The sequence below is a fragment of the Schistocerca serialis genome, chromosome 5 (genome assembly GCF_023864345.2).
Source record: "Schistocerca serialis cubense isolate TAMUIC-IGC-003099 chromosome 5, iqSchSeri2.2, whole genome shotgun sequence".
Taxonomy (NCBI): domain Eukaryota; kingdom Metazoa; phylum Arthropoda; class Insecta; order Orthoptera; family Acrididae; genus Schistocerca; species Schistocerca serialis.
Window position 1 is genome coordinate 355,627,415 of NC_064642.1, and position 17,490 is coordinate 355,644,904.

A 17,490-nucleotide genomic window follows, 5' to 3' on the forward strand; every position below is an offset into this window, starting at 1 on the left:
GGAAATAAAGCTGGCTCCTCTTCAGCACTGTAAATAACAGATGTGCTCATTGGTCTTGCTGGGGATGGGTGCAGAAGTGGTTCAGAGCATTAAATTTAGTGACATCTTCCAGGGGCTTTGTGAAAGGTCTGTTACAGAGTGTATGGACATCAGGTAACACCAGTGGAAGCAAGCCTCTGAATTGAGAACAGCTTGCCCCTCCATATTGTATCCAAATGACACAGTTAGCACAGGATGACGCGATTGTGAGTTAGGTAGTTAGTTTCATTTTCTGTGGATAATTTGCGTGATGAATCGTAATAATGTGGAATGAGTCATTTTACAAACAGTCGACATAACGAGTTCTCAAGATTGTAATGTGGAATTTGTGTATGAAGAACAGATGGAAGATCACCAATAGGCTCACAGGAATGCCAGGGAAGTGGTAGAGGGAGGATATAAAGGGAAGAGTTGCTTCCTTAACAGCTCACGAACATCAGACACACCAGATGATAATTCTGTATGTTGCTGATGCACTCTGCAAGTCAGACACTTTAGTATTCATGTGATCACCCACAAAGATTTAGCATCAGTGTCGTTACAGGACACATGTTTATTTCAAGGGCACCGGTTTTGCAGTAACAAGTTGTGCTGGAGAAATAAAGAATGCAACATCCCTGAGCCACCTGGAGAACACTGCCTTATTGTAGGCATGTTTAGTCTCGGGTGAGAAGGTTTGTGTGCCTCAGTGATGTTGAGGGCGATACTGGCAGTAGCGTAGATACTGGCAGGGTCACCCAAGTCGGACAAGCTTCACTAGCAGGGCGTGACAATATGTGTCCCACAACTAAAGACAGAAAGGGCTGTGTTCTTCCAAGCAGCCCTCCTAACAATGGTTGGGTATGTGTATGCAGACCTTGGGTTTCCTGATCTGGGGATGGCCAATACTGCCGGAACTCTTCCGCCGTAAATTCTGGTCATACCTCACGGACCATCATAAGGAGTGGCAGAGGAATGTTGTGCGCTTTGGAGAACAAAGCCCTTGGCTTCACTGCCTGGATTGCAAGGAACGTACACACCACTATAAAAATCCCTTCAACCTCAAGATATACTATGTGCTGATGAGGTGAATGGCTGTTGAGGTAAAACAGTCTCTAGTGGGCAACCTCTGGGGCACCTACCACCCCAGTTTGCATAAGTTATTGTTTCGGCATGCAGGGCCATGTCTGGGTCGACATTTGTTTCCCTATCGGCTCATGAGATCTCTGTGTAATAAACTAAATTCACATCTGGTCTTGATTGGGTGGGTGTACTGTCTGGTAGCACCTACGCTCTCCAACAGAGAGCTCGGTTGGTCAGTCAGCCCAGGAAGTAGTCTCAGAAGTAACAGGACACTAGTCTGGCATAATACTTTCATTGTAATCACGAGAACAGAGGTAACCTTGCAGAAGCTCTCAGCTCTCCCCTTTCTATATTCACAAGGGGTTGTAGGGTATTGCTGGCTGCTTGTAAGGTGTTAAATGAATGTGTGAAGAGTTTGACAGAGCACTGAAAGACCTGAGTCGAAACAAGGCCCCAGGAGTAGACAACATTCCATTAGAACTGCTGACAGCCTTGGGAGAGCCAATCCTGACAAAACTCCACCATCTGGTGAGCAAAATGTATGAGACAGGAGAAATACCCTCAGACTTCAAGAAGAATATAATAATTCCAATCCCAAAGAAAGCAGGTGTTGACAGATGTGAAAATTACCGAACTATCAGTTTAATAAGTCATGGCTACAGAATACTAATGCGAATTCTTTACAGACGAATGGAAAAACTAGTAGAAGCCAACCTCGGAGAAGATCAGTTTGGATTCCGTAGAAATATCGGAACACGTGAGGCAATACTGAACCTACGACTTATGTTAGAAGCTAGATTAGGGAAAGGCAAACCTATGTTTCTAGCATTTGTAGACTTACATAAAGCTTTTGACAATGTTGACTGGAATACTCTCTTTCAAATTCTGAAGGTGGCAGGGGTGAAATACAGGGAGTGAAAGGCTATTTACAATTTGTACAGAAAGCAGATGGCAGTTATAAGAGTCGAGGTGGCATGAAAGGGAAGCAGTGGTTGCGAAGGGAGTGAGACAGGGTTGTAGCCTGTCCCCGACGTTATTCAATCTGTACATTGAGCAAGCAGTGAAGGAAACAAAAGAAAAATTCAGAGTAGGTATTAAAATCCATGGAGAAGAAATAAAAACTTTGAGGTTCGCCGATGACATTGTAATTCTGTCAGAGACAGCAAAGGACTTGGAAGAGCAGTTGAATGGAATTGATAGTGTCTTGAAAGGAGGATAAAGATGAACATCAACAAAAGCAAAACGAGGATAATGGAATGTAGTCGAGTTAACTCGGGTGATGCTGAGGGAATTAGATTAGGGAATGAGACACTTAAAGTAGTAAAAGAGTTTTGCTATTTGGGGAGCAAAATAACTGATGATGGTCGAAGTAGAGAGGATATAAAATGTAGACTGACAATGGCAAGGAAAGCGTTTCTGAAGAAGAGAAATTTGTTGACATCGAGTACAGATTTCAGTGTCAGGAAGTCGTTTCTGAAAGTATTTGTATGGAATGTAGCCTTGTATGGAAGTGAAACATGGACTTTAAATAGTTTGGACAAGAAGAGAATAGAAGCTTTCGAAATGTGGTGCTACAGAAGAATGCTGAAGATTAGCTGGGTAGATCACATAACTAATGAGGAGGTACTGAATAGGATTGGGGAGAAGAGAAGTTTGTGGCACAACTTGATTAGAAGAAGGGATAGGTTGGTAGGACATGTTCTGAGGCATCAAGGGATCACCAATTTAGTATTGGAGGGCAGCGTGGAGGGTAAAAATCGTAGAGGGAGACCAAGAGATGAATACACTAAGCAGATTCAGAAGGATGTAGGTTGCAGTAGGTACTGGGAGATGAAGAAGCTTGCACAGGATAGAGTAGCATGGAGAGCTGCATCAAGCCAGTCTCAGGACTGAAGACCACAAACAACAACAACAACATGGTGAAGCTAAAGAAGCTTTCAAACTTTTCAGTTTATGGTGTTTGCTACTTCTTTTGCATTGTCCCTGAAGAAGCCGGTCACCAAGTGGGATGCCTCCACACAAACCCAGACCACAATAGGAGAAGCACAAGGACAACCATCACTAATCAGTTGCTCCCATTGGGACTTTCCTGTTGCAGTGGAACTTAAATGGATACCGATTGCGTTTGGTGGAATTATAGCTCCTAGCCCAGGAAATACTTTTCTGCTTTCTAGAAACTCATTTTAAAGTCACTGACACACCTTCATTAAGTGCCACCGCTTCTACAGGAAAGATGATGTTATTGGAGGTAGGGCTAAGGGAGGAGTGACTGTTTTCATCAATAACAGATGCTGTTCCTGTCCTCTCCCTCTTACCACAGTCATATGAGCAGATGCAGTGGACGTTTCCACACCAATTAACCTTCCACTTCAAGATCCATTGGATGCAGATGCACTGAGAGAACTCTTCTGTGCACTGCCCCATCCATTCGTCCTTGTGAAAGACCAATGCACACAGTGTGCTGTGGAGCTTATCTGCGACTTGCTCCAGTGGTTATCGTATGCTTTATCCTTTCAAAGAATACAGTGGAAGCTGTCTATAACACATTCAAAGGACCTCGAAAATTATGTTGTTGTAAATGAGTGTCATTGTAACCGAGATTCATATTTTCAGTCTATTGTGGTGGCAAATGCACAAGAAGAAATCAGCTTAGCCCTGTTTTATTTTACATACAGTATTCAATGTCAAGCTTACATGAATACAGTATATGCAGCAGTATCTTGAGTATACACCAAACTTCTTTACTTAGGGGTGAAGTAATGGCTTATTTTACTTTGCTGTCTATTTGCCCAATACACACTTTCTAAATTATGTTCTGTGTTCATTATTTAATTTGAAATTTCACTGCTCTGTCTCCTAACTGCATAGAACATGTTCACAATTCTAGTGGCTTCTTAAGCATCACTTGCTGTAGGGTTAGGCACTTTATTTGTTTCTTTTGCCCCTTCTTCTTTGCCTGCCTTGCTCACTTCAGGGTAACTTTGGCTGTGATTCTTCACTTCATTTGCAATTTCATCTTCAGTTTGTGCTTTGGTTTTAACAAGATTATCATCTATTGTTGCATACATTCCATAGTCGTGCTGATTTAGAATATCACAGTTGATTCCTGGCAGGGTGTGGACAGTGGCAGATCATCAGCATCATTGAACATGTCTTCAGTTTTGGTGGCATTTATTTCTTCAGTTGCGATTCTTGATGGTTTGGGCCGTGGCCTGTCTGCATGCATCTTATCTCATCCATTATGTAATGGAACAATCTTGCATTTTCTCAATGCATTACTTTATATTAACACTTGTTGCATAAATCATGAATACGACATTTCATAATGATGTGGAACATGTCAGTTTAATCTAAATTTTCATACCACTTTTGTTTGCAGTTCCTGATTTACTTCATATCTAAAAATTCATCTATTGAGTAGAAGGAGTTGTCATTCAGAATTTGTTTTTAAATGTTGGTTGGCTGTCTGTCAGACTTTTAATGCTATTTGGCAAATGACCAAAGATTTTTGTGCCAACATAATTCACCCATTTCTGTGCCAAAGTCAGACTTGACACACAATAGTGAAGATCATCCTTTCTTCTAGTGTTGTAACTACACACTTTGCTATTATTTTTGAATTGTAATGGGTTACTAATAACAAATTTCATAAGTGAATATATGTATTGTGAAGGTACTGTAAATATCCAGAGTTCCTTAAATAAATGTCTGCAAGGTGATATTGTGTGGGCTCCAGCTGTTATTCTGATTACACGCTTTTGTGCAATGAATACTTTTTCTCTTATTGTATCATTTTCAGTAATATGAGCTTATGTTAGTGGCATTTCAGACTCCTAATTACTCCTTGGTCCATGGGCTGGAAAAAACTTATCATATTTGCAGGAAGAAAAACAAACTTCATATTTTCCAAGCTCCCGACCCCAGTGCCTTATTTCAGCTTCAACTAGTTTGGAGACCATCCAGGACTTTTTATTAGAATTGTAGAGCATTGGCTGATTTTTTTTTACATGCTTCGAACACCTAGGATTTTTTTATTTACCCTACCACGAGCAATTTTTTCTTCTCAGTTCTATTTGTGTTAGCACAAACCAGAACTGTTAATCATTCTTTGGATAACTGGCTGCCAACATGTTTTTCACCCTTGAATTTCATGCAGGTCTCATCTGCATTAAAAATGTCATAGTATGCATATCCTTCACACAGTAGTGATCCATTGTTGGATTACTTCAGTATTGACACTGTTGACCTCGCTGCTCACTTTTCTAAAAGTAATGCTGTGACATTGCTTGAATCTGTCAATCCAGCCACTACTGCATACAAAATCATCTTTTAATGTCTTGGCAAATACTTCTGCTTTCACCATAAGGAAAGGTCCACTAATGGGTACATTGATACTTCTCTGTTCCTCAAACCATTTAAGCTGTGCTTCATCCATACCACTACATTTAGCTTTTTGTAACCAATTAATTTTAGGTCCATTTTCTTCAAGCACAAGAACAATTTCATACTTGTTTTTCCAAATCGTTTGGATAGTGGAGTTTGAGGCCAAGTTGACGACACACGTCAACCTTTTTAGCTCCATCATCGATTTCATGAATCACTTTCGCTTTTTCTTCCACCAGCCATGCTGTTCTAAATTGTAACAAATTGTTATAGAAACTGACATCCTGTGTACTGTTAACGAGTGCTGTGATTGTTATCATTACTTTAATATGAATGCACTGGGGTAACAATGAGGTGAGGAATCTATACTACACATATTGTTGCTGGAAGAACAGAGAGAAGCATATGCCAGGTCATAATATTACAGCAACAGACTAATACAGTACATTGATTCTTGGAAAATCTTGTTGCTAACTGAGGCTGAAAATGATGTTATATATGAGGTACATGTGTACACATTTGTCTTATTAAGAAAGGGTGAGAAGTATGTTCCTTATGAGGAATATGGCAGTACCACAGAAATCACAGTGTTATATCCAAGTTGCTGTTACATCTGATGTCTTTATAAGAAAGTTCAACTGTATCTGCCTTTTGAAACGTGGTCAGCTACAGCTTCAGGATCATCTTCAACCACTCACCTTTGTTTCTTCTCCCCAGTTATTGCAGTCTTATTTCAGTGGGAAGTGGCTTCAGATTTGCATTCCGGTGATCACTTTCTCTTGTGGTTTTGTCTGCTGATTCAGACATTGGTCAAGAGGAAACCTTGAAGATGGATGGATCAAAGGGCCTTGAAGATGGATAGGTCAAAGGGCAGTCTGGTTGTGATACAGTGAACAGACAACTTTCAACAATAGTATTAGGCCCAGGGTATGACGGACCACATCACCTAATGATACAACGAGCTACTGCAGATTTCGTTCCTCAGTTTAGCATCCATCTCAGATGTTGACCTGTCCCTTGGCGGAATGACGAATGTCGCTCAGCAGTCAGAGCTAGGTGCGCAACTTTGTGGAAATTTAAACACCCTCCAACTTGAGGTCTGTAGCACAAGAGAGGTGATTTAGCAAAGAACAGAAGAGAAACTTCTGAAAGGAATTTGCGACTTTCATTATTGGGTCACTTCCACTGTGCAAGTTTCGGTCTCAGTAAGGCAGATTTCAGGCAAAGACAGTACACCTCCCCACAGGGCCTTGTTGAGAAATGGGGTGTTGGTGGATGCCCATAGAGACATGGCTCAGGTTTTAACTTGTCACTTTTTTATTGTCACTGTGTCATCCTGATAAACTTCTGCATTCCCCATGTTTCATAGGACCATTTCTTCTCATTAAATGAGCTGGTCTATGATCTTCCACTCTCCTTGTGGGAATTGGACTCGGCTCTGTCTGTGACTGGAGATGATGCTCCAGGACAGGATCTGATTCATTGTGCCATACACCATCATCAGTAACCTAGAGCCAAAGATAAACTGTCTTGTTTCAATCAAATCTGGTTTGATGGACAGCACCCCATGACTTGGAAGAGGCTACAGTAATTCAATTACGGAAACTAGGCAAGAATCATACTGACAGTTACTTGAGTGTACCCCTTACTCTAAAGCACACGGTAAGCTGCTCCCTGTCTGACATCTCAGATCATCTGTGCCAGGCCCAGTGCAGTTAATTCTACTGGAGACTGCGATTCAGGATTCCTTCATACATCAAAACCATTTGGTTGGTGTGTTCTTTGACCTAGAAAAAGTGTATGACTCCCTTGGAGGTACAACATCCTTCACCAACTTCATGAATGGGGACTATGTGGACATCTGCCACTTCTTATCCAATCCTTCCTTGAGGACTGACACTCTGAATATTGTGGTTTTTCTGCCTTGTGTGATGGCTATGTTCAGGAGAATGGGATCCCCAATGCAGTGTACTCAGTGTCGTACTATTCACAATCGCCACAAGTGGCATCTTCTTTGTTGTCATGAGCCCTGTTAAATGCTGTTTGTTTATGGATGACTCCTCAACCTTCTACTCTTCCTCTGATCTTACAGTGACAAGGAGCAACTACAGCTGACTTTCAGGAGACTGGCTCAGACCAATGCAACTGGATTTAAGTTAGCAACAGAAAATAATAAGTGTGTCAATTTTAACTTTGGTCACAGTGGGGGACAATATTTTACACATTAAGGACAAATTGTGCTTTTTGGACCTACTATTTGACTTGAAATTAACGTGACTCCAACACCTGAAAGATCTACTAACAAAGGGCTTCAAATCATTGAATATTTTGAAATTATTTTGAGGAAAGATGTGGGGAGCTCTGCCTCCTGCAGTTTTTTAGGACATTTCCAGCTCATGATTAGATTACAGCAGTGTGATTTATGGATCACCATGAAGTCATTTGGGTATCGACTGGAGCCTTTTGGACCAGCCCAGATCAGTGCGTGTGTGTGTGTGGGGGGGGGGGGGGGGGCGGGCGGCATGCGTGCGCAGGCTGGTGAACAATCACTCTTGATTCGGCGCCACCTTCTTCTGGCTTGACAGGCCCTGAAAATCTGTGTGTTTCCTCAGTTATTGGCATTTAGTGCAGCAGTTTACCCGCAACATTGAGTGGCTGTTAAGGAATTTGCTTCATGTGACCAAGCCATTCAGGATACATGCTATTGACTGTCTCAGGTTCTGGATATAACAGACCTCCAAATACACAGCAAGGGATGGAACAAATTCCCATCTTATCATCAGTACTAGAAAACTGGTACTTCCAATTAATGTTTTTACAACCCTATTTTCTTTCATTTTAATTACGTACCTCAGTTTTATTGTTGTTTATGCGCATAGATACCAGCAAGAGAATGCCCTCCATTGCTCAGCTGTTCTCCTTGATAGGGTCTTCAAAGTCCACCTTCCAGAACAATTATAAATTGTGATGCAGAGTTATATGGCATTACGAGAGCACTGCAGTGGATTCACAGGAATCACAGTACAAGATTTCTTGTGTGTTCTGACTTGCTCAATGTGATACAAGTGGTCCACCAAGTGTATCTGCTTAACCACTTGATTCAGCTTCTCTATGACTCTGTACACCAGTTCCAACACCTTGGCTGGGTACCTGGACGCATTGGGATATAGGAAACTGATGTAGCTGACAAAGCAGCTAAAGAAGCATGTCGAGATGGTGGTGTATGTTGCAGTGCTGTCCCATGGGACGCCATCATTTATTATTTGACAGAAACTGAATGGTTGGAGATGGCATAAAATAAACTGTGATCACCCAAATTGACCACACGTCCATGACAAACTTCGTGCCAACCTTAACAAACAATGGAAGTAACTGTTGATCACCAGACTGTGCATAGGGCATAGCCCTTTAAGATGTGGTTTCCTGCTCCAGCAGGAGAATTCATCGACCTGTGAAGTTTGTGGTGTGGCACTTTCAGTTCACCATATTTTGGCTGTGTTTGTTTTATATACTGATATCAGGGCAGTCCTCAATTTGGCTGGAGATCTGCCTACCACCCTCACTGACACTGACACCAGTGTTACACGATTTCTGAAATTTTGTGAACTGTCAGACCACATCCCAAAGTGCTGGGGAGGGGAGGCGGACTTTAATGCATTATAAACTACTCTGCACATGGGAACAGCCTTCGCCCCCTCCCTCCTCCCCCCACAAGAATGGCATACTGATTTTTCATCAGGGTGCTGATGACCATGAATGTTGAGCACTCCACATCCAAATTCATGATCATCATCATCATCATCTAATTTCCCCATATTGTATTTGTAGCAGCCCCTTCAAACTCTATGCTGTAATTGACCACTAAATGCTCATCCTATCCTGCTCCCAAAATCCCTATAAGAAGAAAATTCACTTGAAACTCTTGAAGAACACTCCTCAGTAAATGCCCAAATCAAATCCATTAATACTGGTTTTGCCCATCTCCCCACCACCCTTGAAATGACATCTGAACACCGAGTGCCTGACACAACAGCCCTCCTCACCCACAGACCCACCAGAGATTTACCACTACCAAACTTTCTTTTCCCAAATGAATATTTATTTATTTATTTATTTATTTATTTATTTATACTACAGCCCCCAGCCTAACTAACTTCCTCCTATACTTAGTAAATTATGAGCAAACTTCCCTACTAAATGAAAACAATTTCTAAATGGCATGGTCACTGATGTCCGTCTCGTGAGCACAAAACTCAATGGACTACCGACAGCAAAAGTAGTAAGTCATTAAATCAATTTCATGAATGGCCAACCTAGAATTCTCAAACCAGGAACCCCTCCATATAGACCGCCACACATTATCCTGGTGGCAACGCCACATGTTCTGGTCCCTTGTCGGAGACATAGCAGCTTTGGTCAGTTTCATTTCACCTCCACAAACCTGACATCTCATATATTGGGTAATGAATATTACCTCACATACTGGGTAATGAATATATACCTTCCCTTGGGTTTTTATTCATGTTATAAATACAACAATCCTATGCCGTAAATCAGTGGTAGCATTCACACTTTTTTCTGTTGATCTAGTTTCAATTACTATTGAGTAGCACCAATTTAAACTGACACATATTTATTCAATGGAAACGTCTTCATTGCTAAAATCTTTATTTATGGCACATTTCGAGTAATCATCATGAGTTAAAATATGCTTAGGATAGCTCATGCAAGTGAGCAATACAAGAAAAGTGTCCAATCTCGTGTGCATTTGCCATTAAGCAATTATTTTGTGCTGTCTGCCAGTCTGGCATGTGAAGTCTCAAAATAACATCTTTTGCTGCAAAGTGAAAATCTCATTCTGGAAACATCCCCCAGGGTGTAGCTAAGCTATGTCTCCGCAATATCCTTTCTTTCAGGAGTGCTAGTTCTGCAAGGTTCGCAGGAGAGCTTCTGTAAAGTTTGGAAGGTAGGAGACGAGATACTGGCAGAAGTGAAGCTGTGAGGACGGGGCGTGAGTCGTGCTTGGGTAGCTCAGTTGGTAGAGCACTTGCCCACGAAAGGCAAAGGTCCCGAGTTCGAGTCTCGGTCTGGCACACAGTTTTAATCTGCCAAGAAGTTTTAAGTGAATGTAGCTCTTCAAGGCTTTACTTGTAGATTCACATGTTGCAGGGATTTTTTCTGAAAGTAACTACGGAGAAATTGCAATGCTGTATTTTAGATCTGCATAAGCTCTTCCAATAGCTAAGAACCAACCAGTCTTTCATCATCAGTAACTACAACTTTCGTGACACTGTTTCACTTCACAGTCAACGGAGTGACCAAATACATGTTTCGTTTTAAATAACTATGTGATTGACATTTCAGCAAGCTGAGGTGTAGGGCCCAGCTGCCAACCATGTGATCACAGTATTGCCTCTTTTGTAAGTGCATTCAGAGCTTTTGCAAGTGCGGCTAGCTGCATGCCGGTAATACTAACCTGCCCGACCCTCCACCACTGCAATTCACCCACAAAGCTATTTTGGTCTAAGTATACCAATGTAATTCTCAGATTATTGTGATAATATTTGCCACCCATTTAATTCAGTAATGTCATACAAATTAACTGTGTTCATTTTAATAATCTTTCTGTAGTGCACATTGTTCTTTTTCTCACATTACATGTGTCCAGCAGTACCATCAATGCAATGCAGATTATTTTCTGTTTTGGTAACACAGAGGGCCTGACTCGTGCATGCAGGTGTTCGCCATAGAAACCAAGAGCTTAGTGACGAACTTAGGAGGTGCATCAGACTTTGTTGGGCTGACCAAGTTGGATTGTAGGGTGCTTCAGTTGAAACAGTTTGTCAGAGCAGATAAAGCCTTTTGTTGTGATGATGTACTCTTGTACCTATGCTATTATACATCTTTCTTTTTAGAAAGAGACGATGTTTTCTCCAGCTTGGCAGTTATTTCTGCATTTTCCTGTGATAGAGATGAATACCTTGATAGAAAACTGCAACAATAGAAATATACAAGTTTCTACAATGATGGGGAGCAGGGTCCAATATTAAAGACTGGTTCATGGAAGGTGCAAAATGTATGCAAGAAGTAAGTGTATCCTATTCAGAAAGCTGTATGTGGGATTATGAAATTGGGAGAACACTAAAAGCTACTGGACTGGTTAGCTTTTATCGAGGATTCTTAATACCTATAGAAGTAACAAAAATGTGGACTTCATTGAGTCATCTCTGCCTCCTTAATAGAATCTTAGAATTTTACAATTTCAGTGTTATGAAAAGGATAGATTGTTACTCACCACAAAGAGATCATGAGAGAAACAATGAAAAGTCTGTTATACATTTAAGATTTCAGGCAAAAGGCTTCTTCTGAAGTAGAAAACACACACACACACACACACACACACACACACACACACACTTCACCCAAGCACGATTCATGCTCACATGACCACTACTTCGGCCACTGTGGTCGGACTGTGGAATGCAGGTGCACCTGATGGGAGCAGCATCTGGTGTGGTTGGGAGGGGTAGAGGGAGGCATGGGGCAGGGAAGAGAAGGGATAGTAAGACAGAAATGGGGGAAGGTGTGGTGCTGCTTGTGGGAGTGTGCAGGGATCTGATGGGGACATAGTAGGACTGCTAGGGACAGTCGAGAGGTATTGGGTGGGGGAGAATGGGAGCAGAAAAGTAGAGAAGTACAGGAAGGGGGGAAAAGAGAGACAAAGGTTGAGGCCAGGGGGGTTGCGGGAAAGCACAATTCATAAAAAAGCTCGTGTCCGTAGAAAGGATCAAGATTGCACAGGCTGTGAAGCAGACATTGAAGAATCACATTGTGTTGCCCAGTATGTTCAGCAACTGGGTGGTCCAGATGTCCATTGGCCATAGTTTGTCAGTGGCCATCCATGTTGACAAACAGCTTGCTGGTTGTCTTGGCCACATGGAATACAGCACAGCGGTTGCACCGTAGTTTGTAGATCATGTGACTGCTTTAACAGCTAGCCCTGCCTTTGATGGGATAGGTGATGCTTGTAACAGGGATGGAGTAGGTGGTGGTGGCAGGATGTGTGGGGTAGGTCTTGCATATACCCCCCTGTGGGTTCGGGGGTTAGAATAGATCCGCAGTATTCCTGCCTGTTGTAAGAGGCGACTAAAAGGAGTCTCCAACGTTTTGGCCTTAATGTGCTGGTCCTCTTAGGGGTTTGACCTACCCTTTTCAAAATTCTCTGTTAGTGCGTACCATTTGGGGAAGGACGCCTTACGTGGTGTATCGCAAATCCATCTTGCCCTCAGATCTGGCACACTCGATGTCGTCATGGAGTTGGACTTGCACTGAGCTTCCAGCCACTTCGGCTGTGGTGTGCTCCGAGTAGCGTACACTCCCTCCACTGTGTGCTTCCATCTTTGACCTCACAATACAAATGGCTATTTGACATCCGAAATCCAGCACGGTAGCCAGTCCGTTGTGGTGGGGTCGTCATGTACCCTCTTGGTGGTAGCCCCCTGACTACACAGGGATCGCACTGCTGATGCCTGAACTGCTACCTCCCCACGTTTGCCAAGGGGTAGATGCCTTTCTCTCTGAGGCATCAGGACTCCCAGCAAAGGCCATCCTGCTGTGGCTGGGTGGCGCCCATGGGGAGAGCCCCTGGTCGGAGTGGATGGCATCAGGGCAGATGACCCGCAATGAAGCGTGGTACATCATCTCTCGCTGGTGGGCCTCCACCAGCAGTCTCTAAGCGATCGAGGTCTAAACTCAATGGCAAGAAATACGATATGAGATCATTTCCCTCCCTGTCCACTCCATGGGTGGAACGTATGGCTAAAGAAGGCAGTGAAGTTTATTCACCCCGGTACCTTGTCTGTACGTGAGTTGATGGTGAATCATTTATGTTGACGAAGCCTCAGTTTTATGTGGAGCATTTAGAGGACAAGTTTGGGGAGGTGGATTTTCCAGAAAGGATGGAAGATAATGGAATATAAGACTCCGGACCACCTGACCTACACTGAGGCTAAGCGGAAATATGAGAGACTCCATCCTGTGCCAATGACATCCACCTATGCCGCCACTGCGACAACAGTTCTACCATCTCCCACTTCGTCGTGTACAGTTGGCTCTCTGATCCGCCAGAATCCATCTGCCCCCTTGGTGGTGGGGGGCACTTCACTCCCTGTCGCTCCTGCTCCATCTACTTCAGGAGCAACCCCCCCCACAACCATCGGGGACATCAGTTCCCACTTCCCAGCCGGAGAAGCATTGTTACTGCCGCAGAATCTGCCATTCCCTGTTCTTCTGGGTCCCCTTGGTGGAGGACTGTGCCTTGGTGGTTGCCTGAGAGCGCTGAGGTGATTAAAGGTCACAGGAGGGCGCTCCGGCATCCTAAGTGGCATCCCTCATTGGAACACCTCATCGCCTTTAAATGGCTCCATGCGTGGGCCCACTGCATCATTCACCAACACAAGCAGGAGTGCTGGGAAAGGTATGTCTCCACCATTGGCCTCCATATCCTTCCATCGCAGGTTTGGACCAAGATTAGGCGCCTCTATGGCTATCAGACCCCCGTTAGCGTCCCTGCGCTTTCACTGAATGGAGCAGTTTGTACTGACTGACTCAATTGCAAACCGCTTAGCAGAGCATTTTGCTCAGAGTTCCGCTTCTGCGAATTACCCACTGGCCTTCTGCTCCATGAAAGAGTGGTTGGAACGTCAGAGTCTTTCATTTCACATGCGCCACTCTGAATGCTACGATGTTCCATTTAGTGAGTGGGAATTCCAAAGTGCCCTAGCTGCTTGCCCTGATACGGCTCCCGGGCCAGATCGCATCCACTGTCAGATGCTCAAACACCTCTTGGTGGACTGCCAGCGACGCCTACTAGTCCTTAACAACCGTATCTGGGTTGGGGGTGAGTTCCCGTCGCAATGGCGGGAAAGTACCATAATCCCCATTTTGAAACCTGGCAAGCACCCACTGGAGGTGGACAGCTACCGCCCCATTAGCCTCACCAATGTTCTCTGCAAACTACTTGAACGAATGGCAAGCCGGAGGTTGTGTTGGCTCCTGGAGTCTCGGGGCCTTCTGGCTCCATCCCAGGGTGGATTCCGCCAAGGCCACTCAATGACAGATAATTTGGTGTGCCTTGAGTCTGCCGTCTGCACGGCATTTTCCAGGCGCCAACATCTGGTCGCTGTCTTTTTTGATTTACAGGCCTACAACACTACCTGGCGCCACCACATCCTTGCGACGTTGCATAAGTGGGGCCTTCGTGGCTCGCTCCCGATTTTTATACAGAACTTTCTCTCCCTCCGTACCTTCAGTGTTCAAGTATGAGGCTCCTTTAGCTCCTCCCATATCCAAGGGAATGGGGTCCCGCAGGGCTCTGTATTGAGCGTTCCACTGTTTTTGGTCACTATAAATGGCCTAGTAGCAGCTGTAGGGCCATCAGTGTCGCCCTCCTTATACGCTGATGATTTTTGCCTTTATTTTAGTTCCTCAACCACTGGTGTTGCTGAACGCCGACTACAGGGAGCCATTCAGAAAGCACAGTCATGAGCTCTCGACCATGGGTTTCACTTCTCTGCCGACAAGACCTTCATTTTGCACTTCTGTCGGCAACAGACAGTCCACCCTGACCCTGTCCTTTTCCTTGATGGGCAACTGCTACGGGTAGTCAAAACGTATCACTTTTTAGGACTGCTTTTCGACGCCCAACTAACATGGCTCCCCCACATTCGTAAGCTTAAGTGAAAGTGCTGGCGGCATCTTACCGCCCTCCGCTGCCTGAGCAATACCACTTAGGGAGGCAGATTGCTCTACATTGCGCGGCTCTACAAAGCCCTAGTTCAGTAGCGACTTGACTATGGGAGTGTCGTGTATGGCTTATCAGCGCCCTCGGCATTAAAGCTGCTTGATCCTGTGCACCGCTGCGGGGTCTGTCTAGCGATGGGCGCTTTTCGAACGAGTCCAGTGGCCAGTCTCCTAGTGGAGGCTGGAGTCCCTCCATCAGGTGCCGCCAACTGCTCGCCACTGTGCAGCTCATGTCCATAGCTCTCCTCAGCACCCGAACTACCGTCTTTTGTTCCCAAGACTTGTGGTTGCTCTCCTGGAATGGCGGCCCCAGTCAGGGTAACGATCGCTGTACGTGTTCGTTCCCTACTGGTGGAACTCGAGTCCTTACCTTTCCAGGATCTCGTGCGGATCCATACACAAATGCCTCCATGGTGTATGCCTCGGCCGAAACTACGGCTGGACCTATTGCGCTTTTGTAAGGACTCTGTTCCTCCTGAGGCACTCCGCAGTCACTTCTTGTCCATCTTTGACGAATCCCAGGGTTCTGAAGTCATCTATACTGATGGCTCCCTGGTTGATGGTCGCATAGGCTTTGCCTCTGCTCACTCAGCCCATGTCGAACAGCACTCCTTGCCGGATGGCTGCAGTGTCTTCACTGCCGAGCTGGTGGCCATCTCTCGTGCCCTTGAGCATATTCGTTCCTGCCCCGGTGTGTCCTACATGGTATGCAGTGATTCACTGAGTGGTTTACAGGCCATTGATCAGTACTACCCACACCATCCTCTGGTAGTTTCCATCTAGGAGTCGGTTTATGTCCTCGAACGATCTGGTCGGTCAGTAGTCTTCGTATGGACCCCGGGGCATATCGGAATCCCGGGAAATGAGCTTATTGACAGCCTGGCCAAACAGGCCACTGGTAAGCTGCTTCTGGCGATTGGCATACCCGAACCTGACCTCTGCACAGTGTTGCGCCGGCTGCAAAGTTCTCGGGATTTGGGATCCTGAATGGCGCAGCTTAGTTACACCCAATAAACTCCGCGCCATCAAGGGGAGCACAAATGAGTGGAAGTCTTCTCTGCGGGGTTCTTGCAGGGACTCTGTGGTCCTCTGCCGCATTCGCATCGGCCACACTTGACTGACGCATGGCTATCTTCTCCGGCGTGAGGCCCCACCATGTTGTCGCTGTGGCTCCCGTTTAACAGTGGCCCACCTTTTGGTGGACTGTCCACATCTCGCTGCTCTGTGGCGGAATTTTAATCTTCCTGCCACCCTTCCTTCTATTTTAGAAGACGATGCCTCCATGGCTAAATTGGTTTTACATTTTATACGTGATGCTGGTTTTTATTCTTCAAGTTTTACTTCCTGTTTTTTGTCTCCCTGTGCTTTCTATCCTAGTCCTTTTAGGTAAGAGATTTTAATGTGTTGCAGAGTGGCTGGCTCATCCTTTTTTATCCTCGTGATCAGCCAGCCCGCGTTATCTGCTCTATTGTTTTAAGCTCTTCTGCCTGTTTCTGGTATGTCTGTGCTCTTCTTGTCTTCTATTGTCCCTGGTGTGTTCAGCTCTTTTTTTTTTTTTTTTTTTTTTTTTTGTCCCTCTCGGCTTCCTGTGGTGTCTCTTCTATGTTTTCCGTTTTAACCCATGGACTTGGTGCAATGGAACAAGGGACCGATGACCATGCAGTTTGGTCCCTTTCAACCTTAAACCCGCCACCACCATCTTGCATATAGATCTGTTCCAGATATATGAGCCATGAGGCAAAGGGATTGGGAACAGGAGAAGAGTAAGGATGAAGAAGGATATTGCATACATCTGGCAGACCATTGTGGGAGTGGTCAGAAGTATAGTGGATAGGATATTCCTCATTTCAGGACATGGCAGAAGGCAGCAGGAATCCTGGTGGAGAATGTGATTCAGTTGCTGCAGTCCTGGGTTGTGCTGAATCACGAGAGGAGTGCTCCTTTGTGACCAGATGGTGGTTATGTGGGAGGTACAGGGGCATGAAAACTGACAAGTTGGCTGTTCATGTGAATGGCTACCAAAAAACTGCCGCCAGGAGACAGCTGGACCATCCAATTTCTGAACATGGTGCCCAATCCAGTGTGGTTCACTTCAGTGACAACTTCACAACCAGCACCATCTGGATCCTTCCTACCAACTCCGTCTTTTGTAAATTGCCCAGGTGGGAGCTCTCCCTGCTCTATATCACATGTTCTTGTAGCCCG

General features: G+C 44.7%; 1 protein-coding gene across 1 annotated transcript in view; it reads left to right on the forward strand.

Annotated features, from left to right (window-relative positions):
- The window catches only part of LOC126482343 (lon protease homolog, mitochondrial-like), a 153,901-nt gene that overhangs the window by 14,294 nt on the left and 122,117 nt on the right, over positions 1-17,490 (forward strand). The window lies entirely within an intron of this gene.